The sequence below is a fragment of the Aphelocoma coerulescens genome, chromosome 9 (genome assembly GCF_041296385.1).
Source record: "Aphelocoma coerulescens isolate FSJ_1873_10779 chromosome 9, UR_Acoe_1.0, whole genome shotgun sequence".
NCBI classification, from domain to species: Eukaryota; Metazoa; Chordata; class Aves; order Passeriformes; family Corvidae; genus Aphelocoma; species Aphelocoma coerulescens.
In genome coordinates, this window is record NC_091023.1 from 8,008,269 (window position 1) to 8,033,654 (window position 25,386).

General features: G+C 40.0%; 1 long non-coding RNA gene across 11 annotated transcripts in view; it reads left to right on the top strand.

Moving 5' to 3' along the window:
- Nucleotides 1–9,992: 9,992 nt before the first annotated feature.
- Nucleotides 9,993–25,386, top strand: part of LOC138114718 (uncharacterized) — a 216,402-nt gene continuing 201,008 nt past the window's right edge. For all 11 annotated transcript variants that reach the window (XR_011152753.1, XR_011152754.1, XR_011152752.1 and 8 more), the window contains exon 1: nt 9,993–10,164. This is a non-coding gene — a long non-coding RNA (uncharacterized lncRNA). The remainder of the gene's footprint in view (nt 10,165–25,386) is intronic.

Consider the following 25,386-nt stretch of genomic DNA (forward strand, 5'->3'; position numbering starts at 1 on the left):
GCCTGGCCTTGAAGGTTTCCAGAATGGGGCATCTGGCACCCCTCTGTGTAACCTGTTCCAATGTTTCATTTCCTTAATTGTAAAAAACTTCCTTATGCTTAGTCTGAATCCTCCCTCTTTTAGTTTAAAACCATTACCCTTTGTCCTGTTGCAACAGGCCCAGCCAAAACAGTGTTCCCTCATCTTTCTTATAAGGCCCCTTTAAGTACTGAAATCTGCAATGAGTTCTCCCCAGAGCCTTCTCTTCTCCAGCCTGAACAGCCCCAACTCTCTCAGCCTATTCTCACAGGAGAGGTGCTCCAGCCCTCTGATCATCTTTGTGACCTCCTCTGGACCTGCCCCAACCATTCCATGTATTTCCTGTGCTGAGGACCCCAAAACAGGATGCTCACTGCAGGGGGAATTCTCATGAGGGCAGAGAAAAGGGAAAGAATCACTTCCCTCGTGCTGCTGTCCAGCTTCTAGGGAGCAAAGTTAGGAATCTGTTACAGGAGCCTGCTCAGGATTTAGGTTGCATTTTCAGGAATGCAGAGTAAGGGCACAGAAGCTATAATGTGTTGGTGGCATAGAAAGGACGAATGCTCAGTGTTTAGGTTTCCTAAAATATGGAGCTGGTAGAGTGAAATCTGCCACTGCATGGAAGCCCCCAGTTGGAAGTATCAGTATTTTGATCTGTAAAACATTATTTCACAATTCACCGCACTCCTTTCCCACCTACCTCTCTTCTCCTTTTGCACTGCTATGGTAGTGCATTTATACCCCTGGAAACACACTGAACTGATGCAATCCTAGAGGAGCTACAGGCTCAGATCCATCACGATACTCCGTGGGACTTTACGGTATGGTTGTGTCTTATTTAAATCTCAATTCCTAGCTAAAGTTCACATTGTATTGCCAAATTGCCTGCCTGGGAGGAAGTGTAGCCAGGAGACACCCTGAGAGCACAACACTGTGGAGTGTTTCACAGTTCTGGGTGAGGACAGGCGAGCAAGAGTTGAGTGTGATCTCTATGTTGAGACTTCACTTACCTTTCTTGAGCCACCCTGATTTACGTTCCTGCTAAGAGCAATCAGAATGAAACTGGAGCTCTCTCGGCTTCTCAGTGGGAGTCTGGCCAGGATCTCTTCAGGCAGCAATGACTTCATGTGCTGGGTCAGCAGCTCTTTCTGATTTGAGGATGCATTCCACACTCTGTCTTGTGCCTTTGTCAGGTGGTGCAGGGTTTTCAACCACTTACTGGATTAAAATGTACAGAGGTTTCTTATGTTGTGTGTTTTTTTTGTTGTTGATTCTGTTTTGTTTTGAGGGTTTTTAACCTTTTGGCAAAACAAAAGGTTCAAAAATTTGCCAGAGGCAAGGTACAGAGTACCCCATATCTGAAGTGTAGAACTGGGTCTTCCTGGACAGTGAAGGCTTGATTCTGAACTCAGTGAAGTGGGTTGTGTGTAAAGACACGGTATCACCAGTTAGCAGTGCCTTGATCTCTACAAGGCAGAAGTTCCTGGTACCACCAAGTTGGAATTATTACAACAGCATTTTCAGAAAACTTTAATACCCACAGCAGCTCCATCACTGCACAAAGGAGCTCTTTTATCTGAACAATCTGGTAGCAAAACATCCAAACATCTTTTAGAAGTGTCCCCTCATCTTGGGGGAAGATTGTGAAACCACAATGGAATCTCCAGCCTAAAATGTTGTTCAGCATAAGTCTGGTGCTCATCTGAAGACCACAGCCACACTCAGTGCCTGGGAGGCAGCTGGGTCAGGGCAGGATTTCTGGCACCTCTTTTAGAAGGATACCAGGACTGCAGCTGTGCCCTCCTGCTACAAGGGCTTGTAAGGAATAAAATTCCTTCTTTGCTCTCTGGCATCAGCTCTGACCAGTCTTGTGTTCTGAGTGTGGGAAGAAATAGAACCCAGCATTTGTGCTGGGTTAAAATACAGATGGTTTTGTTCTCCCTGTTCCCCCCTCCTAAAAATATTGTGATTAGCACTGATTTTTCTTTATTCAACAGCTATGCTCGACACACTAATTTCTGATACCTCTGGACATGCCTTGATTTCTGTCATGTTGTCCTGAAATTGACCTGGGGTGCTTCTCATAGGACATAACCTGCCAACAATCCCTGGCTAAGTTTTATATGCTCTGTGCCACTTGTCAGTAGACAGGTGTGAAGATGTGAGTGTGGACCAGGGAGTTGCAGGTGGTCTTTTGCTGTTGTTGGCAATGTTGGCAACAGCAGAAAACAAACTCAGAAGTTGCAGTAGAACTTTTAAGCCTATGTAATCATGCTGTTCTGGTCCCAACTACAAAATGACTGAATATTTTCTGGCTTATTTGAAAGAATATATAAAAGTATATATATATATATACATAAAAAGAAGTAGAAAATCAATGAAAATTTGTCTGCAGCAGCACTAATGTAATGTGTGACAGTGGCCTTAAGCACAGCCTCCATATATTTTGACTTCTTGATACAAATACTGAAATAGAGAAAAAACAGAGAAAATGTACTGTGATTTTTAGAAAATGATTGATGTGTTGCACTATTTATGCCAAATTTCACCTTGGCAGAGTCCTGACATTATGTGATGTTAAACTTTGAAGAAGACAGGAGACAAATGTTTCTCTCTTGCCCTCTGCAAGAAAGTGAAGGGAGATGGTAAAATGAATACATCTTTATTTCTACCTGATGAGGGAATTCTTTTCCAAAGTAGACTTTTTCACATTTATGGATTTCCTATATATAAAATCTGCTTGGAAGTTTGCCTATATACCAAATCTTTTTCAGCTAGATTTATTTGTCCTATCAAGATACTTTTGATACTTTTCTTATTTATTCGATAGTTTGAAGTATGAGGATGTTTCCTCAGTGAATTCAGTAAAGCCAGGATTTCCCTTGAATTCCATAAACTTGAAGAAATAAATGGCTAAATTCTAGAAATTAAACACCTTGAAAATATTTCTGACTAGATTTGAGACTCTTCAGCAAACACATGGAAACAAAGCAAATCCCCTGCACATTAGTAAATACCTGCATCCTGAAATTGTTTATTAAAATTATACAATACCACATTTAAAATGAATACACAAAGCGTTATCTCTGCCTCCGTGTTTGAGGTCTCTGACACCCAAGTCCAACCTCTCTAGCAGTTAATAAACTTTGAGGAAAAATCCTTGTGGTTTGGAAGTTCAGGAGAGTGTTGGTTTAGTTTTGCTGTAAAGTTCTGTGTTTAATATCTTCCTCTTGGAGCAAGCAGGAATTTGTTCCTTGAAAGATTCTGCCTGCATCTGTTCCTACTGTGCTCCATCTACCAGGCTCCCAGAGTCAACTGCAGTGACTTAAGGCACAGCTGCTGGCTGATGGAGCTCAGAGGCTTTCTGTGGATAGATGTGCAATCTACTAAAAGTCATTGCTCCTGAAGTCGTGTCAGTTAGTGTTTGATTCAGATCTTGGCTGGGGTTTGCACACAGCATCCCAGCCCAGATGCTGGGCCTGCAGGCTTGCCCCAGTGCCTGGCTCAGGCAGCTGCACCTCAAGTCTGCCACCGAATAAACTGGCATGTCCAAAGTGTGAGAGAGTTGTTAACACAACAAGCAAGAGTGCAGGCAAAACAGCTCCTGTCAACAGCAGAGCTGATGAGACTTGATTTTCTCAAGATTTATGTCCTGCATGGGAGGATTATACCCTGCATGGGGTGGAGTAGCTGATATCTAATAGCAGGCTAAAATCCCTTTTGCAGTCTTTTTCTCTCCAGAATGCTAAATCAATCTGTCTCCTCATTCCAGCTGGGTTTGATGTAATTTTAGGAAATTAACATCATTTGGATTCCAACCTTTTTGTCAAATTGTAAACAGACCAGTAAGTTCAAAACTTACTAATGGAGACACAGGTAGACAAATATATCTATAATATATTGATATATTGATATATATATGATCATAGGAACCTCAGGTTTTTTAGAACATTGTGCTTTGAATAAACCAGAACTCCTTGATGCAGGAAAATATTCAGTGGGGTCTGTCTTGGTTGTCATTATGAAAGAACATGATGTTGAAATTCATAAACTCAAACTGGAGAAAGAAAAGAGCTCCATTTATTACTGGCTGTAGCTGTCATTTCTACAAAGTAATTTTTGCCCCTGTTTGTATGTTGCATTATTACAAAGAGCATGATTACATGGAAGGTGATTTGAGATTAAACTTGCTTTTCTGAATGGCTTTCAATAGCTGTAATGTAAAGCACTTTTCTGCTGTGTAAATTGATGTTTGCTTCTGGATTTGGTTTATGTTTTTGCACTGCACTGAACTGTGGCAGTCAGTTTAAGGATATTACATTTCTGGAAGTAGCTTAGAAGTACATTTTCAAGTACTTTTTTACATCATGTCTCTTAGGACTTGGGAAAGTATATATCCATGTAGATAAAAACCTGTATGCCCTTTGCAGCAAGTGAAAATGTGATTTTGCTTATAAAATCTTTTTCAAGGCAGAAAATACTTTCAAGTGAACAAATTTTTCATGGCAGACCCTAAAGGCATTATGCTAACTTGGCAATGCAGCTCTGAAATTACCAAACCTTTTGATTTGAGAGTAGTGCTTGTTTTCCACCTATCACCCAAACAAATAGTAATAATGGAAGATTGAAGTGATCAGTTTGCTGTTTTTTTTCTTTTTCATGTGTGTGCATTCAAACATTGCCTGGTGTGTTTCAGAAAGTCCCACAAAGACAGAAAAATGAAACTGCTAATCTTGACCAAGGCCATGTACATTCTATGGAAGTTAAGTCAGTTCTAGGAGGTAGAAAATATGAGATCCTTCTGGTTTAGTTTTCTTTTCTTTTCCTGTGGTGTTCTCTTAGATACTTTGTGTTGTTTAAAGAAGGTTTCTGCAATAGTAGCACTAATTGGATATTTCACCCTGTTAGTATTTGTTTTAAGCTGTGTGCTGACCCTTCTTCTTGTGGGTGCCGATTTTATTCATGGGGCTTTAATTCCAATCTAATCCCAACACATACCTGAGTAGCACTTTGGTTGAAAAATGCTCTTACCCTTTCAGGTCTGATTGTTTTTTTCACTTGCATCTTTTAATTTTCAATTAAGAATTCTGTAGTGAATAAGGACCTGGACTAAAGCCAGTTTAAAGCCATTGAAAGTCTTTTCATTGACTGCAATGGCCTTTGGATCTGACAGCAAGTGTATTAAGAAATACTTATTAATGGGTTGTGTGTATAGCACAGTCATCTAACACAGTAAAACCAGTGGCTACCTGGTCCAAATGAGACTGAAATCTGCTTTATTAACCAAAGTGAAGTTCAGCTGCTTGCAGGAAATATTTTTGGTTTTTTATCCTCAAACAGCAAGAGATTTTCTCGTTAATATCTATGTAGCCTGCTTCCCATCGAAACATCATCCTGGCAGTTTCATTACCTTGGCACAACAGAATCTTTCTCCCCAAGTCCCCATCCCAGGAGCACTCCTATTGAAAGGAGACACTCGTGCCTGCATCAAAACCTCTAGAATACATCAGTGGGTAACGCTTAAATTACTGTCTGTCACAGGATGGAACCTGTTAAACTTCTTCAAAATCAAACAGTAAATTACAATAATAGGTTTAGCTGTTTAGGGAAAAGATACATTAATCTACAACGTGATGGAGCCTTTTATCTGTAGGTTTTGTGAAAGAACAAATGTACAGGAGATAAAGGTTTTCAAGCCCCCTGCCCTGTTTTTTAGCTCTTCAGCTGTCCCTAGGCTCAGTGAAGAGCGTGTTATCCTGCATAGGGCTCGCTAGATGGCAGGACAAGATAACCTTGAGGAACAGGGAATTTCCAGGGACTGAAACAAAAACTGGAGTTACGAAGAAATTGAACAACTAGCAATAAAAGGGAAAAAGAAACTGAAAGAGAGACAGAAAGTTTGTTTGCCCGTGATTAAAAAAAAAAAAACAAATTTAGATTCTTAAATTGACATTCCAACAAGTACAATACAGTAATGGCTAAATTGCACATGCAAGTGTAGAAAAGTGGAGTCTTTAGTTCTGAGAGACAATGGAGCACATTATAAAGCAAATAGCTTGACAGTAATTTATCCTTGTCTGTTTTTAGTGAAGATCCATGCATTTGAATAAGAACTTTCTTCATTGTCTCTAGGAGCTCCTCTTTCAGCTAAGTCACTGGATTCATAACCTTATGGCTCTGTTGCAAGAAAATGGATCATGAGAAGGAGAGATGGAAATGGCCCTTGGGGTCATATTTTTATCTCAGCAACACTGGTGTTAATCCACAGTAAGAGTAAGCAGAATCTACCCCATTGTGTAATAGTTCATTCCCTTGTCAATAGAGAATAATTTTCTGGAGTGAATTTCCAAGCTATTTGTCTGGCATAGCTGAGATGGGACTGAACAACTCATTTTCTGGCACTTCCTCTGGAATAGGAGTCACCAGACAAAGAGAATGTCTGTGACTTCACTCCAGAAGCAAGAATCCACAAAACATGCATTCTGCAAGCCATGTCTTTACCTCTCAGTGTGTGAACACACCATTGCATCTGTATTCCACTCTTCACCTTGCTATCAGAACTGCTCAGAGATCTCAACTGTCTGAACAGCAAATAGCTTACCCGTATCAGTACTGCAAAATGTACCAGAGAACACAGCCTCAGCCTCAGATGATGGTATTAGACTGAATGTCTTTGGATTTTGAAACTGTAAAATTTGCTGCTTCACAAGATTTCCACAGAAATCACAGAATTGTAGAACAGTTTGTGTTGGAAGGGACCTTAAATATCATCTCCTACCAACCCCCTTTTCATGTGCAGGGTAACATTCCACTATCCCAGGCTGCTCAAAGCCCCATCCAACCTGGCATTGAAACACTTCCAGGGGTGGAACAACCACAGCTCCTCTGGGCAGTCTGTGCCAGGGCCTCACCACCCTCACAGAGAAGGATTTCTTCCTTATATCTGATCTAAATCTATCCTCTGTCAGTGTGGATCCATTCCCTCTTCTCCTGTCACTATATGCCCTTGTCAGAAGTCCTCTCCTTTTCTCTTGTAGCCCCTTTGGGTACTGGAAGCTGCTCTAAGGCCTCCCTGGAGCCTTCTCTTCTCCAGGCTGAACAACCCCAGCTCTCTCAGCCTGTCTCCATTGCAGAGGTGCCCCAGCTCTCTGATTCATCTTCGTGGCCTCCTCTGGGTCTGATCCAACAGGTCAGTGGTCCCTTGTATGTTGGGATGCAGCACTGCAGGTGGGGTCCCACAAGGGAAGAGCAGAGGGGCAGAATCCCCTCCCTTGCCCTGCTGGCCATGCTGCTTGTGCTTCAGCCCAGGACGTGGGTGGCTTTCTGGGCTAATTTTGGAAATTCTTGGTCAAATTAAGACCAAGCATTTATAAAACAGAGGAGGCTTAGTCCCTGAAGTTCTGAACTTAATGGAATAAAAATAGTGAAAATTTTGTCTTGTAATTATGAAATAGTAAAAGCTTTAAAAGTTCATTTATTTGGAAATTTGATTGGATCAATTAATTATTTTAATTTGATAAACTAGTTGTTTAATGATAATAATCATCCAGAAACCCAGTTAATAGCTGTTAAAAGCTGTTATTTTTACTGCTACTCATCTACATAGATTTCAATGTGGTTGGAAGCATAGCTCTTAACTGAGAACCTGCTGCACTTTTAGACAGACTCTCAGTGTTCAAATTGTCCAGTACTCTGAAATGCAAACTCATGCATACAGTGACAACAGGAAATTGAAGATAAATTAACAAATGAACACCAAAAATAGATTTAAAAAATGGTTTTGTCATCTTTCTTCTGTAAGTTCTGTCTGCTGCCATATCTGTCAGGGTCTTTGAGTGACAGGACTAATCTGGTTCCAGTCTTAAGATCTATGGAAATATAATTACCTTTGAAACTTCCACACCTTTTCTATACTTGGTTTAAATTAACTAGCAGATTCAAAGAATATTAGTGGGAATAGAAAGCACAATCACACCAGCTCTGTTTTGTGTGTTTTCTATTAAGAAGTTGGGCTAAAAACCTTACAAATTGACTGAAACCAGTTAAATAACGGAGCCAACCTCCCCCAGTTCATAGTCCTTAAAATCAGAGGATTTAAAATCTTAGTCCTTTTCACTTGCTCTATTTATCCAGTTTATTTCCTAACACAACTTCTTATAATTTCCCCTAGAGACTAACAAAAAGTTATCTCTGCTGGGATGTATTTGGCAGCATGATCAAGCAGGAACATGGAATATTTGGTTCCAGCTCCCCCCTGCTTTACCTCTTTTACCACTTTTTTACCACTTTACCTCACTTTTTCTATTTGTAAAATGATGATAATGGTTGTGATGTCCTTTGAAAATATTTTATTTATGACAAATCCTTTATAAACACCAAATATTATTGTACTGGTTGTAGGATGGAGCTCCATCCAACCGTATCTGTATTTTCTGAGAGGTAAGAAACATGTTGTGTGAGTGTGGGCACTGAGACAATATGAACATCCTTCTGAAGTTTCTGTGCATGATTTTGTGATTTGATAGGGGTGTGAGGCAGGATAAAAAGCCTAAAAGAGAGAGCAAATCTGGTAACTGCAGACAGCTGGCCACCTGGGGTTTTACAGGCTGTGATTCTCTTGTTATGGAATCTAGTGCCTTACTTTTTCTGTCTTAAAGTTCCAAAAGGCCACAATCCATCAAGATCTCTTCTACTTGAAGGAATATAAAAGAAAGGATCCAAGCTGCTGAATTGGCTTTCTTAATCTGTGTGTATGTTGCCATAGTTCACAGCTGGGTGATAGATTTGCTGTTTCCCCACCAGGGAAACTTCCCTGTCTGAGGATTCCTGAGGCACACTGGCCTCCAGGTGAGGGACCAAGTGGCACACTGACTGTTTCCATCTTTGCAACCCTTCAGTAGTTTCTGATTCCCTTTTTGTTCACTCTCCAGGAGGTCACACGGCTGGAAAGAGAGTTTGTCTCACAGCTCTATTTAGACCTAAGCCTGGTTAGTAGAAACAGCATTCCTCACAGTTGCAGGATAATGTAACATCATAAATAGAGCTATCAAGAATGTCAGGCAGCCTTTGTGGTTGTCAGAGCAGTGATGTTAAAAGAAAAGGGTTTCTTTTTCTTTTTTTTTTTTTTCCTAAATAGCTTTCCTCAAACTGTCAGGAGAGCACCTGGTGAAATGAAGCTTTGCTTTAGCTGTGTAGCTTTTGTTCTTAGAGATGGTTTAAGTAATAAATATGATGAAATAATTATATAGAAAAATAACAACTTCATTTCCATCAGAACACTAAGGGGTGGTTGTGATTCTTCAAAATGTCTTGAATACTTGAGAAAATAATTGCAGCTGGGATACAGCTGAAATACTCCACACCATATCCCAGTGTCTGTGGATAGCAGAGGATGTGTAGTACCTAAAAAAGCAGGGGGAGTGAAGGTTAGATGCTCATGCTAATTATTCTGGAGATGGTTGATTGGGAATGAATCACCTCTCATCTCATTAGCATTCAGCAGCACAAGTGCTGGATGAAAAGGAAACAAACACCTGGGATTGCAAGGAGAGGTAAAAGGGGCTGGTTTCTCCGTTTATGGTGGTTTTACAAGGGATTCACTGGAGCTTGGAATGATTTATGCATGCTGAAGATCTGGCCTTAAGGAACCAGCTGGAACAAAAGTTAGATCTTAAGGGGGCTGTGAGGTGTCCCTGGGATCTCTGCAAAATCAAGCAGTGGGTTTCTGGATGCTGGGGGCTTGCCCACATCTGTGTCTGATTTATCAATAAATAGATCGTTTAGATGCTTTCTACAAAAGTGAGGGAAGAGGACCATAAGACTTACAGCATTTGCCTCACTGGCCTTACTGTTAAATCCTCAATCCCAGCCCCACAGCTGTTTGTTCTTAATTCTCCCCACAGGAGGTGGTTTTGGCTAAAGAAGCAGCAAGGGTAGAAACAAGGTGCTTGCTATTATTGCTAATTACTGTTGTTTGGTGCCTTGTTATCTCTAACTGTTGGCCTTGCATTTAGTGAGGATGATTCTCACCCACCTCACTCTTTAATGCCATCTTCTGCCTGTTGGCCACAGGATGTCAGGGGAATATAAAGCCAGGTAGCATTTCAAAACTAGTGTTGGAACTGCTGTGATACCTCTGGAGTAAAGGTAAGGAAAATATTGGAATAAGTTTGTTTTTCTCCTGCTGGTAAGCAGGTTCCCAATATTGCTACCTCTTTCCCTTCCTGTTGTATGTTTATAGAGGCCAGAAAAAAAAAAGGGGTCTTTCTTGGTGCCTTTTGAATACCAATGAATGAACTTCTCACTGTGACCTGCTGCTCTTGGGCACAGCCTAGTGTGACTCAAACTAGAAGCAGAAGCAATTTCAACTGTTTCTTTTTTAATAATGTTGAATGGTATTTTTCTCTTTTTTGGACTTGGAAGTGAAACCTTCTGGAAGTGTGTTGTGGGTTAGTTGGAGTGGTTTTCTAGCTCTGTAGCAGCTATTCTCAATAGACTAAAGGCTAGGACAGAGCATTTGTGGCTGGTGCATACCACAGAATGTTTCTGTTGACATAAGATACAGAAGTGGTCTAAGTCTGCTTTGCATAAAATACAGTGTAAAAGGCTGTAGTAGAGGATACAGAAGTATGGCAGGCCTCATCCACTGCCCCAGGAGAGCTCTGTCTCTATATAATTTTGGTGATCAAGGTTTTGCTAGCAAAAGATGGAATGCTTACTTACTAGAGTAAGAAAATGATTTTTTAGGAATGTTTCCATGCTGAAAAAAGAGGTATAATATATGTGTATGCCTCTGTAGGAGAGTTCGTGTGTGACTAAGAGAAGAGAGGCAGCTCTGCTCTCTTATATCAGCTGTGAAAGGTCAGGAGTAGCTCACACCCTCAGGGCTCAAATACACTTTGTAGATCACCACCAGCCTCTACAAAGGGCAGTAGCCCACAAAAACTGATGAGTTACGAGAGAAGTGGATGCAGTTTGGTGCCTTGCATATTGAACAGCTAAGGGGGAATCCAAATAATTTCTTATTTTAAGAAATTTGTTTTAAGACTTTTTTATTTTCTCTACAGGTAATAATAGGCTTTTGTTTGCTGTCCTGATTCCCCAAAGTCAATCCGTTCTTTAAAAGTTGTGAATAATTACAGATTTGTAGGGTTAGCAGCATTGTTGGGGGTTAGCACAAAAATGTCAGGAGCTTAATAGCAGACCTGTAAATTATATGATGCCTAGGACAAACAATACAATTTTCTAAATAGAAATTATTTCATGGGTATAAAGATAAATTCAAGCATCAACAGATATTCTTGGTTTCTGCTGTGAAGTTTTTAAAAATAATACCTGGCTGTAATTTACTATAATGTACTAGAGTGGAAGCAATAAAATGTGAAGGCTTTTTTCCCATCCTTTCAATATCCTTCTTGCTAAGGTCAGTAAACCTGGTGGATTTGTAATTATGGCAGGGACATATAGGAGTGAAAATATTGTGGTCATATTCATGCTTTGTTACTAATTAAATGAATCAAAGAGCTCTTTCTTGAGGAGTAGGAAATCCTTTTGTGAGGCTATATGTTCTCAATACAGGAGAGCAATTAGAGCATCTTTCCTCATTCCTCCTCTTTCTCCTCCTTTTGTCATTCCCCCTTCATTTAATCTGAAAGCAATTTCCTCTTAATTAAAAATACTTATTTTCCAATTGAATCCATGATCCTTTGGTCTCCATTGTTTGGGTTAGTTAATTTTTTAGAAGGGAATGGGAATTTGAAGGTGAGGGAAACATTTTAATTTGGCATTTTAGGGAATTTCAGGAGGTTGAGCTATTTAAGGTCTCTTGCTCAAAACTCCTCCCTCTTTGATGCCTGACTGGCATGGCAAAGACTGGTTTCAGAGCAATATTACCTTCTTGACTATTGTATAAGTTTTGGGGGCTGCTTGTAGATATTATGGATTTGGTTTGGGTGCTACCCATACGTGGTCTATCTTTCAGTCACTGCAGCTCTGGAGCATCTATGGCGTTTGGCTGTGGAACAGAATAGTGTTTTCCTCTGACATGGGCATGAAAGAGGAAGATGATTGTGTTACTGCAAGATGCATCCAGCTTTTTGATGCACAAGTGTGTGCTTTCTTCAGAGATGTAGTTGTGACCATGTACTTGCAGGAGGATCACTTTCCTTGGATGATTTTTTTCCCCATTTTATTTCTTGTCTGTGGGAATGGTCATGCACAATGCTTGTGGAGAGGTGAAGTAATTTGTATGAAGTGTTCATGCAAATGTCATACAAATCCAGAGAACAAATTATTTAACCAGTTGCATGTCCTGTACAAAAAAGCAATTCCTGTGGCAACACAGCAACCCATGTATGAGAACTCAGAAAGCTAAAATGCTGTTTCAAAATGAAGTGGGTCAATCTGTCTTTAAAAAGGGAGACTGCTTGCACAAAAGTGGCTAAACATGTCAGATAAATTGATTGCTGCTAATGTTTGCCCTGCTCTAACCTTATTTTCTTGATTATGTAGCTCCCATTAATGAATTTTCATGAAAACTTAGTAAACATTTATAAATGAACATACTGCTTGAACCAGGGGGCTGTATCTTTCATCAGGAAGTCAACCATCAGTTTAAGACAGTTAGCTCTAACCACCTCTCATCATAAGATGAAATTCTTCTCATTTCTTTATTTATCAATCTGCACATTCTGTGCTGGTACAATACTGTCACTCACCCCACAATGGGACAAAAAGGAGAAAACTAAAATTGGCTGCAAATGGTGTTACTTTATTGATGGGAAGCAGCAGCTTGGATTCCAAACACCTGCTATCTTAATTTTTCTTTTCCCCTGTGGTTTATGCAGCATCTACTGCCCTTTTAAGCCCCACAGCGGAAATAATGAGTGGTGGATCTGGAATTTGCACTGGATACAAGCTGCATCGTGACATAATAGGATGGTGCTGGTATGAGGAATAGGACATCAGGGTGAAAACAGAGATGGGGAGGGATTGGTCTTTTGAGCTTGCATGGGAGGTGTGATCTGTGAGGTTTAGTACCCCAGGTATTTAGACTCTGTTGCCTTATAGAGCAGACAGCTCTGTGATATGCAGAGTGGTCTCAGTGCTGAAGTCTGGAAATAGCAAATAGTGCCTGGTCAATACTGTGGCTCTGATTTAGTCAGTAACCTCCGAGTCAGTAAAGTAAATATATACACATTCTTTCCCTATTATGGTTATGCTATTATCAGAGGGAATATTGGCTCCTGTCACCTTGGTGTAATTGCATTACAATAAGCTGTGAAGCACATAACCTACTTTTTTATTTGTTGTTTTTGTTGGTATTTTTGTGGAACAGTTTAGTGTTGTAATTAAAACTGGAAGGAGAGAAAGCAAAATATTGTAATTCTGCAGATATGTGGGAAACTAGAGATGTTTCACAGTGTAAGTCACTTTGAACTGACTCAGTTTTGTTGCTTGTGGATTTTGCTGAGCTTTTCAAACAGAGAGAAATGACGTTTAAAATAATGGTGAAGCAGCTGGGAATTGCTAGGCAACGTAGTAGTTTCTTACACACAGTGTCATATCACTGCAATAGCTTTTTCTATCAGAAGTATCTTTTAAGAGTTCACCAAACCAGTTTTGGAGTTCCAAACACAAACTTAAATCTGGCCAGGTCATCTTTTATTGTGGTGATTTCAAAAAAAAAATTCTATCCATGTTTTAAATTAGGAGGATGCATAAGTAATGAATGTCTTATGGGGAAGAAGATAGCCTCAGCTTTTTTCCCAATAAAATGGGGGAAGAAGAGACTTCTTTTTTTGGGGGAGTGCTTATCAAACTTGGTTTACAGAATTGATAAATTTGCTATGAGAATAAAAACTAAGCACTGAATACATTATGCTGCACTTGAAGAAATATTTAATGACTCCTGAGAGGGATGTGAAATGAAACATGGTTGGGTGGTCAGCTCAAAGAATTTAGTCAGGACTCTTTAACCTCCATTGCAGAGTGAAGTGACTTTGTCTCTGACCTTGGGCCATTTGTTTGGTTCATGTCATTTGGAGATTCTACTCCTCCAAGTTCACACATATTGCCTGACCTCTGCAGTCATGCAGGGCCATGCAGATGTTAGTCCTCATGGCATAAATGTATAGAAAGATGTGTATTTTGTAGGCTTTCTTGCTGTGACACTGCTGTGAGTCAGTGCTGCCCAGGCTGACATTACACTGTCAGCAGTGAGCACTTAAACAAGCAGGCAGCAATAGGCAAGGATAAGAAAACATTAATACTCAGTTATAATGGATTAAATGCCCTAAAATTTATGTAATTTAGATTTTTTTTTATATACATGTTTCCTAGTTTCTGGGTTGAGCTGAAAACACTGGGCTCAACTGGGAAGAAAAAATATCAGTGACATTTCTTCTTTGGAAAGCTTCACAAGGATTGCCTCACAGAGAAGATGCCCTCTAAAGCTATGTGTCCAGGATTTTTGAAGAGTTCAGTCTTCCCTTTGCGTTCAGTGGCAAGGGCTGGAGCCCCATATGCAAGCTGTGGGATAGCTTTAGGGGCAGATGAATAAACATCAAGCTCCCGAATCCTTAAGTCTTGCTGTTTCACCACTGACTTAGACCTTGTAGACCTGTCTCTGTGGGAGGAAATGGAACAACTGCACTAAACTTCCATCTCTGACTTGAGCTCTACATTTTACAGCAGTGGATCCTGAGCTAAAAGTTACACCAGTTATTTCAGAGAGGGAGGTGCAAGAATCTGCTCAGAGGCAGGTGCTAGGAGGAGAAGCTTTGGTGTAGAATGATGGCAGGCTCCTCTCTGAAAAGGTACTGAAATATGGGGTGGAGAGCACCACACTGACTAATTCCCAGTGTGTGCTGGGGAGGGAAAATGAAGAAGATGAGGGAAGAGAGACTGCCAAGAATTGCTGTTTTAGAGGAGGTGCTGCGTTTTCATCCTCTTGGTAGGGCATTTGGAAATTATGTCAAAGCCCAGCACAGGCTGATGTGTATTGCCAGTCACTTGCAGCAGCAGCACCACCAAGCTTTCAGTTCTGACTCTAATGTTTTCATAACGGCAGCTACTCCTGGGTCATGAGAAACGTGTGAAATATATGCATGGAAGGTCAGTGTTTGAAAACACATACAGAGAGCACCATAATTATCTGAAGGTAAACTGCCAGATATTGTGATGGAGTGTTTTAGCAGGATGAATTTCTGAGCTGACACACTTAGGTTGCTGATCCCATTTATATGAGCAAAAAAATCTGAATGACTGTCTCCTGTCCAAATTTACACAGCCGGAATTTTGTCATTTTAGAAATGTGCTGTAAGGTCCTCTTGGGAGGGACATGATTAAACTTTGTCCTTGGGTAAAACACAAAGCATTATCATCTCATCTTTGAAAGGTTTCAATAATCTCAGGACTTCAGCATGGAACTAAATTTAGAAAGTCTGGATGCCAGTGGAGGCGGTTCATGTTTTCTTTAGACAGTGACAAACAGTGTATTCTCAATCACTCTCTCAGGTCAGAGTTCAGCTTTCATCTTGCCTCTGGTCAGAGGCTGGATGACATCCTGAACAACTGGTTCCTTGTGGTTTATGATGCCAGCTGACAGTGGAGTAGTTTACTATATGATCTACAGCCTTTAGTTGTCTGGAGAGATGTGGAGTTGACGTTTGATAAGCCATTCATGATAAAAGAATAACTGCTACAGAGAAATGGAGGCAGCACAGGACACAAACAGATGTGTTTATTCTGAGTGCTCTAACTGCTTTTTAAGTCTGATCTAGGGGTACATGGCGAAAAGAATGAGGGAATAGAAACATCACTGCCATTGTATAGATTTTTGTCAAAAGGAAACTCAGCTTATCTGGACTTTTAGGTCAAAGCACTGTGCTGAAATTGAATGCTTAGAATCTTATGAATTAACTTTCCTAGTGTGAGCAAACATATATTTGTGTATACAAATCAATAAAGAGAATCAGCATTTGCATAGTCTATTATAGGCATGAGCTAAACCTAACAGCTTCATAAAGTGAAAGCTAAGGCAAAGATGTTACATTTGCACTAAAGCCACCCTCTGCTTCCATCAGTATTGATGTCAAAATCAGTGCCAAGCAACTTGTTTTCAGTCTCCTTTATAGTGTCCTTGACTTCCTTGTTATTCAGTTTGCCCTCTTCAAAACAAGAGGCTATGCTGACTGCTCAGGAGACAAGCTAAACATCTGCAGGCCAGCAGAGAGCTTGCAGTAATTGTAACACCAGCCACAGCAGTCCCTGAGACACTTTTGCTGTACTTGACACAAATTGGACTCCAGCTGTAGGAAACCTGTGACCTTCTTCAGTTGATTTATAAAATCAGAGGGCAGGTGTTTAACCAGAAGGAGTGTTATTATTAAAAAAAATGGTATGAGAGGATTTCAGACTGTGGTGTTCTGGGCTAATCTGCATTTTTGTAGAGGAATCCTTAAAAATCTTATTTAATAATTAAGTATTATGCATAAAATTAAAATATCCCTGAAAGTCGTCAAGTGGATGTGGGGATAGAAAACCAGGTCTGAGTCCTGTTGCTTAACAGAAGAGTTAGATTTTCACTGGTAAAGATATTAATTCTTAATTGTAAATCCGTCACAGGTAGTTCAGGGATGCTTCACCTGCTCCTAAGAATTGCCCGATGGCTCTGACCCCCCACTGGGAAATCTGGCTACAAATCAGAGAGGGGTGGAATGAGATCTGACTGGTAAATGCATTCTGATTTACAGCTTGTCTATATTATCTGTGCTTTGGGCAGGCAGGGCCATAGAGAAGAGAAAGACTGCTGCCAAGTAGAGTAAGTAGTGCTGAAGAATATCTTGGAGAGAAGAGGGAGATTTTTAGCAGTGATTTTATGTCCAATTAGCAAGATTTAAAGTGATGTCATTATTAAAAGTGATCCTGAATTGAGTTTCTTTGAAATGAGGTTCCATTCTTGCCTTGAGTTGGATGAAAATTATTATATAGAAGAGCTGTTAAGAAGAAAGGAGGGTTTGTAACTGAAGTTTAGTGGCAGTAAGACTTCTGCCCTGTTGGCCTCCCCTTTAGAGACAAGGATTGTGTAATCTCACTGAAGTGGGTGAAATCCTGCTTTCTTCCACCAATCCTCATAAAATACTCAGACTGAATTACATCCTTTTATCTAATATAGAACCAAAAATATAGAATACATGGACCCAAAAAACTAAGTGGTAATGAGTACTTTCTTAAATTCTACACTCCATTATTGAGTGTTTCCCTCAGATCTGAAGATATATGTGGCTGAGCACAGATCAGAAGTCAGAGATTTTTGAGGGTAATAAATGGGTAATGATTATCCTGGTACCTTTGGCTGTTTTTATCATGGCTGGTAGGAAAGAGGGGCTCTGCAAATCTCAGACCTGCCCAAGTTCATGCAGATGCTGCAGAACAGAGCATGGCTGTGTTCCAAGAGATGTCTTGCCTTGCCCAGAGTACTGTACAGAGAGAGAGAGCCTGCTCCAGAAGTTCTAACTTACACAGGAGCAAGCAATGCTGAAATTCTGGGAAATGTTCCTTTCCTGGACATTCAAAAGAGGCTGCTGGAACTGAAGGCTACAAGAGTCTCACCAGCTCCTGGACCAGCCAATGCTAAATCATAGGTGTGCACAATCTTCTCAGGACAGATGCAAGGTTACTCTGTCAAGAGCCCCCTTAACTGCTTCAGCCTGTGCCTGCTATTAAGGTAATAAGAGGCTGCTGAGAGGTAGCTTTAGTAGTGGGAGTTGTTGTGTAACTTCCAGCAGTCTCAGAGATGGGCGAAACAGCTTCACTTTTGTCTTTACACCTACCTTCCCCACTTATCCTCTGCACGGTAAATTGGCCTGTATCATCTCTTACCTTATATATCTGAAAAGTGTAACAGCTGGTGTGCGGGTGTGTGTGTCTTGAGCTTCTCTGGACATTCCTGTTTACCTTCTCACCCCTGCCCCAATTGTTTGCAGTCTGAGAATCTGTTTAAGATTGGAGCCAAGATCTTCAGATTCTGAATTGCTGCTATGAACAAAGCTCAGAGCCAAAGGATACTCTGGAAAGGCTGTTTTTCACATGCTTGTAATTTTGGAAAAATGAGAGAGAAAACAGCAAAAACCCAATGAGAATCAGGGGCAAAACTAAATTTAAAGATAGTCCTGTCTGAGAATATGAACAATAAAATTAAAACAATGGGATATGCAGGTCAAGATTATGACATACTTTTAACCACTCAGCAAACATTTTTAGCAGTGTTTGAGCCCAGAACTTCCAGTGTTAGCTGCACTCCTTCCTCCAGTGAATTAGAAATATTTCACAAAGGCAGGGAAGTGTTATTGCTGTTTTCTACCTGAGTAAGCTCATGCAGAGGGGGTGAAGGCTGAGGGTTTTCAAACTTGGCTGTCCAGTGGGAAATCTGCAGGAGCTGCAGATATGTAACGTTTCAGATTGCTTCAGATGATCATGCCAGAACCTCCTGGCTTGCTGGAGCATTACAGCAGGTTTTTTACTTGGGTGCTCCATAAATACGCAGTAGAATATTGTGGCTGAAATTTTCCTATTCCTGTTCAACCACTTTCCCAAGTGAGCTTCATTCCTGTCCTAGAAATAGCAAAGTATTGTCATTACTGAACTACAAAAGGCCCCATTGCCATCAGACCTAAAAAGTCAGTAAAATGGAAGATGCTTGCATTAATGAAAATCACCTGCTAGCAATTAAAACAATACTTTCTAAGCAGAATAGCTGAATGTGCCATTGATTTAATGATCCTTGGCAGTGACTGTTTAGCTGGATTTACAGGAAGCCTCGCATGACATTTCATTAGTATCACAGTGAATTAACTTTATAGCAGTGTAGTGCTTAATCCAATTTAGACTTGGTATTATTAACGATACTACCAGGGAAATAGTTTTTAAGGCAATTAAACAGCAATATGTAATGTTGCCAAGCATCACTACTGATATCCGATGGCATCACAAAATAACACATTTTAAACAGGAATTGAAAATGGGAAGATAGCACTTCCTGATGATTTAATCCTTTGCACTTGGAAGACTACCAAGCTGCATAAAAAACAGATTCTAGAAGATAGCTTTTGAGGGAGTGTAAGTAAATACATTAATCCTGCTCTTGTTACCTCCAGCAAATGGTGCTTGGGTTACAAAGGGGGTGGGACAGTGGGGGACAAGTCCTCTCAACAAAGCCAAATCTAATGGCAGGTTAGAAACAACCAAAGCTTTCCACACTGAACATGAAGTATTAGATCACCTAGGCTCAAGCTCGGGATGGTGCAGACTGTTGCAATCTTACAGTATTTGTGTAATGACTTCATACCAGTAGATATCTTAAGTAAGTAGTGAGCTCAGATTTCAGGAGAACATCCTTGAATAAAAGATTGGCTCCTTTACATGTGTCTGTTAGTGTTGCTCAGTAGCAGGTATCATGTATAAGGGCTCAACCCAAAACTCACTGACAGTGATTGAAAACATTGCTGGTGATGTGAGTGCTTTGGGACCAGGAATGGGAACAGGTGTTTAGTTTGTTTGTTTGTTTTGGGCTGTTTTTTCCTTATAAATAATTCTGACATCAATTTATATGAAGTAACACAGAACAACAGAACAGGCTCATTTTGATCAAAATCCCTGCTCACATTAATTGTAATTTTGCCTAATATAAGACAGCACCCATAATTATGCATAACAGCAAGGAACAATGAATTGGACCAAGTGAAGTGACAAGTGCATTTTAAGAGATCGTAAAATTCCCATTTACAGGCATCATTGTGTTAATACCCCATGACCAATAACCCATATCACCATATACAGAAGTATTATTTTACTACGGCTTATGAGGTGGGCTGCATTGCATGGTGGGCTAGCTAAGAGATCCTGCATTTACATGTTCTGGTTATGTTCTAATTTTGTTCACTGTCTCAGGCTTTTTTATTTAAGTTCCAGGAAAAACACTAAGATATGATGGATTAATGTATGGGACACCTTAATGTTGCCATTTTAAGCAACAAACTGTGGACTCTCTTGAGATAGTTTCTTTTATCATCTTGATGGAGTTCAGTTTGATTTAAATTCTGTTCCCTCTTAATATTTGACATACAGAATACTACAGATGTATTTAAGTGATGCATTAGTTCTAAAGATGATTCTTATGCTAATCCTAGTGTTTGTTTCTCTCCTTGGTATTTATAGCAGTGACAAAGTACCTTTCATTTTATTTTATGGCATCAAAATGTAGTAGGGAAAGGAAATAACTTGTCTGCACCCTTTACAGTCTAGTATTTTACTGCCTACACCCATGTGCCAAGGACATGTGCTCTACTGTGTCGTATAATTTAATTTTATTTCCATACAGTGATTTTCCATATCACAAGTACCTCCTGCCTGTTTGATTTTGTGTAGGCACCCTAATTTGTATGTATGGTTTTGTTTTGGCTTTTCTTCTATAACTAAGGAACAGAAGTCACTTTTCTGTAACTTCAATATGCTGGAATAGATCACTTTCTGTGCTGTGACTTAAATTGAGTAGCTGATACTAACAGGAACTTATATAACTGAAGTGAGAAGTTCAAAGCAAACAGTGTGAGTTATTCCCATAATGTGATGTTAAACTGTGGCCTTCCCTACTGAAAGATTAAGTGAAAAAAACTTACATGGTTTAAAAAGGAGATTCACGTCATTCATGAAAGAAAAGTCTCTCAAGAAAAACCAAATGCAAAGAAAGTGCCTCAGACAGGAGAGTCTTACTGCACAAATTTCTGTGAGTGTTAGTGGATATTTCAATGCATGTTTTCCTTTTTTCTGTACTGTTTTGTGGGCATCTACTGTTTTGGACTGATTTGATCTCTCAGCTCCTATAATCTTACATTTTTTATTATGTAGCTAGACTGAAGAGGGAAAGTGTGTGAAATGTATTTAATTCAAAATGAATCAAACTTCTTTGGTGACTACTGAAACTGATAGTTCTTTCCCTTCCTAGTTCAAAGACCCTCTAAAACCTGGTTCAGGCCTTGTTTACCCTTGTTCCAGAGGCCACTATACAGCCCAGAATGAAGTGCAGTTACTTGAAGGTTTTTTGTGGTCTGTGCTTGCTTGCTCCAATATAATTGCTGACATATGCTCTAGACCTCAGTAATGAAGCCCTGAGGAGATTGAATAAAGTATTTGGGGGTGAAGTTTCTGCTTATGAAGTAATATTAATGTGAGTGGAGTTACGTACAAAGCCCCAAGCAGGGGATTTGGGGAGAGACTTCTGCAACTGTGGACCCTACAGATGTGCTCTTTGCCTCTGACATGCAGTGTGTGTTAATGTGGGACCTGTTATGAGGAGATTGTTTTGGAGAGTGAATAGGACACATAAGGAATGTAACAATCCCCTGTAACCCATAACCAATGTTAAACTACCCCCTCTTGGGCATTAGGGCTGGGGAAAGCCTTCTGCATAAAGGGGCTGAATTGTCCTTTCTAATACCCCTTTCGTGAGATGAGCAGAAGTCCACACAGCAAAGAGTTAACCTTGAGGATGATCATAATTCCATAATGAGTTCTGTTGAATGTCTTAATTTCCTTTGTACCTCTGAATGCACAGCTTTTATTGGCATAAAAGTTGTCATAAAACAAATCAAATCCTTCAATTATGTTAGCTAAGTATTTCATTAATAATGGTCAATTAATATATCAGTGCAGCGCAAGAACAGTGCCTGAGTTTATATCACAGAAACACCACTTCCCCTCTTTGTAAAATGCTTTTGTTCTTGAAAAGCCAAACCACTTGTGTTGAAGCAGTGACTGACATGCTGAACCCAAGCTGTGCTGTCACACCCCATGTTCCTGTGCTGACCTCACTGGAGGGATATGGGACGTATTGAGACCTGGACTCTGCACCTTATCCTCTTGTAGGTTTAGCTCTCACTAATTCCTCTGTACTTTTCCAAGGGGGGGGTCTGTGGTCTGCAGTTGATTTAAGGGTGGGAAATTGTTGCAGCCTGTTGCCAATTTGGCCAAGGCATTTATGAATCTAGAATCCCTAAACAGTTGCAAAATCCTAGAAATTACAGATGGAAAGGCACTGTGAAAGATCATTTGAACACATGTGCCAAAGCAGGATTGTTTTGTGCAGTTAATTCTCCAGTGTTTTGTCCAGACAGATTTTGAAAAGCTGTTATATGATGCTCACAGTCAGTGCTAAGGAATTTTGTATTCCATGACACTTCGGTGTACACTGCTTCAAACCTATGAAAAAGCATGTGTTCACATAACACATGCATATATCATAAAGGTGTGCCATTTTTCATGGCTTTTCAGAAAAAATAACCACTTTCCAATACTAATGAACTTCTCCCTCAGCCACTACTGGTGCTTGGAAGTTAAATGATATTTGGAAATGAGAGCTTTGGAATATATGAACACTACAATGATAATTTTCCTAGGGTATTTCAAAGGCTATATTTCAAAATTTGAGCTTGTGAGCACCTCACCTTTTTTCTTCACTGTATAGTGTGGACTTAAGAACTACAAACTCACAGAAAATGTGTGTGGGCAGGGGAGAGAGATCTGGACATCCTCTTCTTCTGTAGCCTTTGCCTGGGTGGTAGAAGTGCCTGTGGTACAGGAGAAGTGGATGTTTTATGAAAGATACTATTTTGGAGTAGGGGTAAAATTTCAGGGGAAATCTCTTGCAGCTGTAATTCTGTTTGAATCCCATCTATCTCTGCAAGTTTTTATGCCTAAATCGTAACTCAGATTTAACATTCTCTGTCATTGTGGTTCTGAAGTTGATAGTGTCAAATTCACTGGTCTTGCTCTTGGTACAAAGACCAGGAACTTTCTTCACCTAGAGAATATTGTTCTTCTGCCATAAAAGAGGAGCAGCAACCTTATATTTGCCTGAAAAATATGTATTCTTTTTATTTTTTTGTCTGTTGGGTTATTGACAAAAAAGTCTGATTTTTGACTTTGTGACTGAGTTTCAGACTTCAGTCGATCCTGTTACTGTAGAAATTATTTAGGTAGGTAAAAGGGGGGGGAAGGGGCAGAAAAACCTTTCTAATTCTCTGTTTCTAAAACTAAATGTCATTGCTCAAATTTTGATCTTTTATGCTGGAGCATTATTAACTTCTGCTTCCCAGCAGATGTCCAACCTCTCTAGATGTTGAATTAGCATAGAAAAGATTGAAGATGCAGGTGCTGTATGTGGAATGAGAAAACAAATATGAAATTCATTGAATTCCATTGTCTTCAACTAGATTTCAGTCAGATAATTGAATACACATAGTTGAACCCAAATTTTAATCAGGTAGTACTAGAAAGCTCACAGTCCAACAAAATAAGCATCATATTTCTGCACTGGTTCATGGAATACCTGAACTACTGACTTCTGTGGTTTCAACTAAACTTGCAGTATATAGGCCAGGCATATTTTTATTGAATCAGTAGGTATTTCAGTGACAGTGTGGTCCTTCTAAGGAAGTTTCAGCTTGTGAATATCTCAGAGCATGAATTTGGTAGAAAAAATGTCATATATTAAATAGGTGGAGTAATACATGAACATCTTTGTTCTAGATAGGACTGCATAAAAATAAATCCAAGATGGTGAGTCTTGGAGGGCTATTTCAGATGTTTCTTGCAGTGACAGCACAATTTCCTCATGCTACTTCTGACTCTTGCTATTGACTGCCATTCAAAAGCAACCCCAAAATAGTTATGTGGCAACCTGTTGCTTTAAGATTTGCAAACTTCTTGTATTGTTCCATGTTTGAGAGAGACAAATTTCCTCAAATACTTAAAAAAGTTATTTAGAAGAAGGAATAACTCTAGGGAACAGCTAGTGACTAGGTAAGGAAAGTCATTTTGTTGAGGACTTTGACAGGAAATGTTGCAAAATAATTACTGTACTATTTTGGCTAACTCAGGCTTATTTCTGATTTAGGCTGACTTCAGAGGGATTAAGGTAGTGATTAGGTTCCTGCCTGTTGCTTCTAGGAAGAGGTTAGTACCTAGTCCTTTTGGAAAATTCAAGGAGAAGCACTTTTTCTTGTGAGGGCATCTGAATATATGCTTCTTGAGTAGGGAATGAATGATGTAAGTACATATTGAGCTTCACCACGTAAAAGAAATTTGTTGTCTTACCCTTCCTTGCCAGTCTCTTTTCCCAATAGGATGTTCAGTGAGTAAATCTTTGGGGCAAAATTCCCACCAGTCTCTCCATAGTATGGGATCATTTGACCCAAGACTCAAACTCTGCACAGAGTTAGATGTAAAACATGAGTTGTATTTTGTACACCTGCTGTAGTGTCCTTGGATTCGGTAAGCTCTACTTGGAGAGGAGAATTCTTCAAAAGTGTTAACAACATCCTCTTGCATCTTGTATACCTACTCTCCTTTCAAGAAGCAGGAACTAAACTGAGCCTGCCAGTTCAGAGATAACTCCAAACTGTAAATTTTATGCCTGAAGCATCAGGCCTGATGAACAGTGTGAAGAGACAGAGAAGAGTTGCAAAATAATACTGTTTTATTTCAATGTCTTTTTTATTTATACTGCTGAAGTTTTACTCATTAAATGCACTGAGCCCTATGAAAATGCCACTGAAGAAGGTAATTGCTTGTAAAAATAAGGGGCTGTATATTCCCCTTTTCAGTGGGGAGAAATCACTTGCTACAAAAATACTATAATTTGGCAGTGTGAATAGATGGTTGCTGTGGCTGAGGATGAGGCAAGCAACATTGGAAGCTCAGTGTTTACCCAGTTTTTGGGGTGACTGAGCTAAGTGTGGCTTCTGGTAAAGGTGTTTTTGGATGATGACACAGTAGGTACCAGAACTCAACAAAAGTCATTGTAGGCTTTTTTTCCCTGCTAGATAAGTGAGATGTGACACAACTATCCTGATGCTTTGGACACTGGGATAAAGCAAATATTGTCCACTGTGAGTCACCCTTGTGGTAGATTGTAACAACATCAACAACATCAACTTGGTGCCTGGTGAGCTGTGCTGAACCAGCCACATCCACAACTTAGTCCATTTCAGTCTCAGGCTTTTCTATTTTCTGGGTTCAATCAGCAAAACAGGCTTTTAGCTCCCTGGAAGTGGAGGCTGGTTCCATGGGATTGTGTGTGTGGAGCCTCCCTGCCAAAGTCTCTGGTGTGGCCTCGGAGCCTCTGACCCAGGTGCTCCCTTTAAAAAGCCTTTGCTGCCATGGAAGAGAGTAGCTGACCATAGGTGGCAAGGAAAATCCATCTATTTCTCAGGTGGTCTGGAAAAAAGGCTGTTTTCAAGTTGATGTGGCTGTTGGAAGCACTGGATGGTTTTTATAGTGCTATTTAAAGGCATATCTTCTATTTCATCA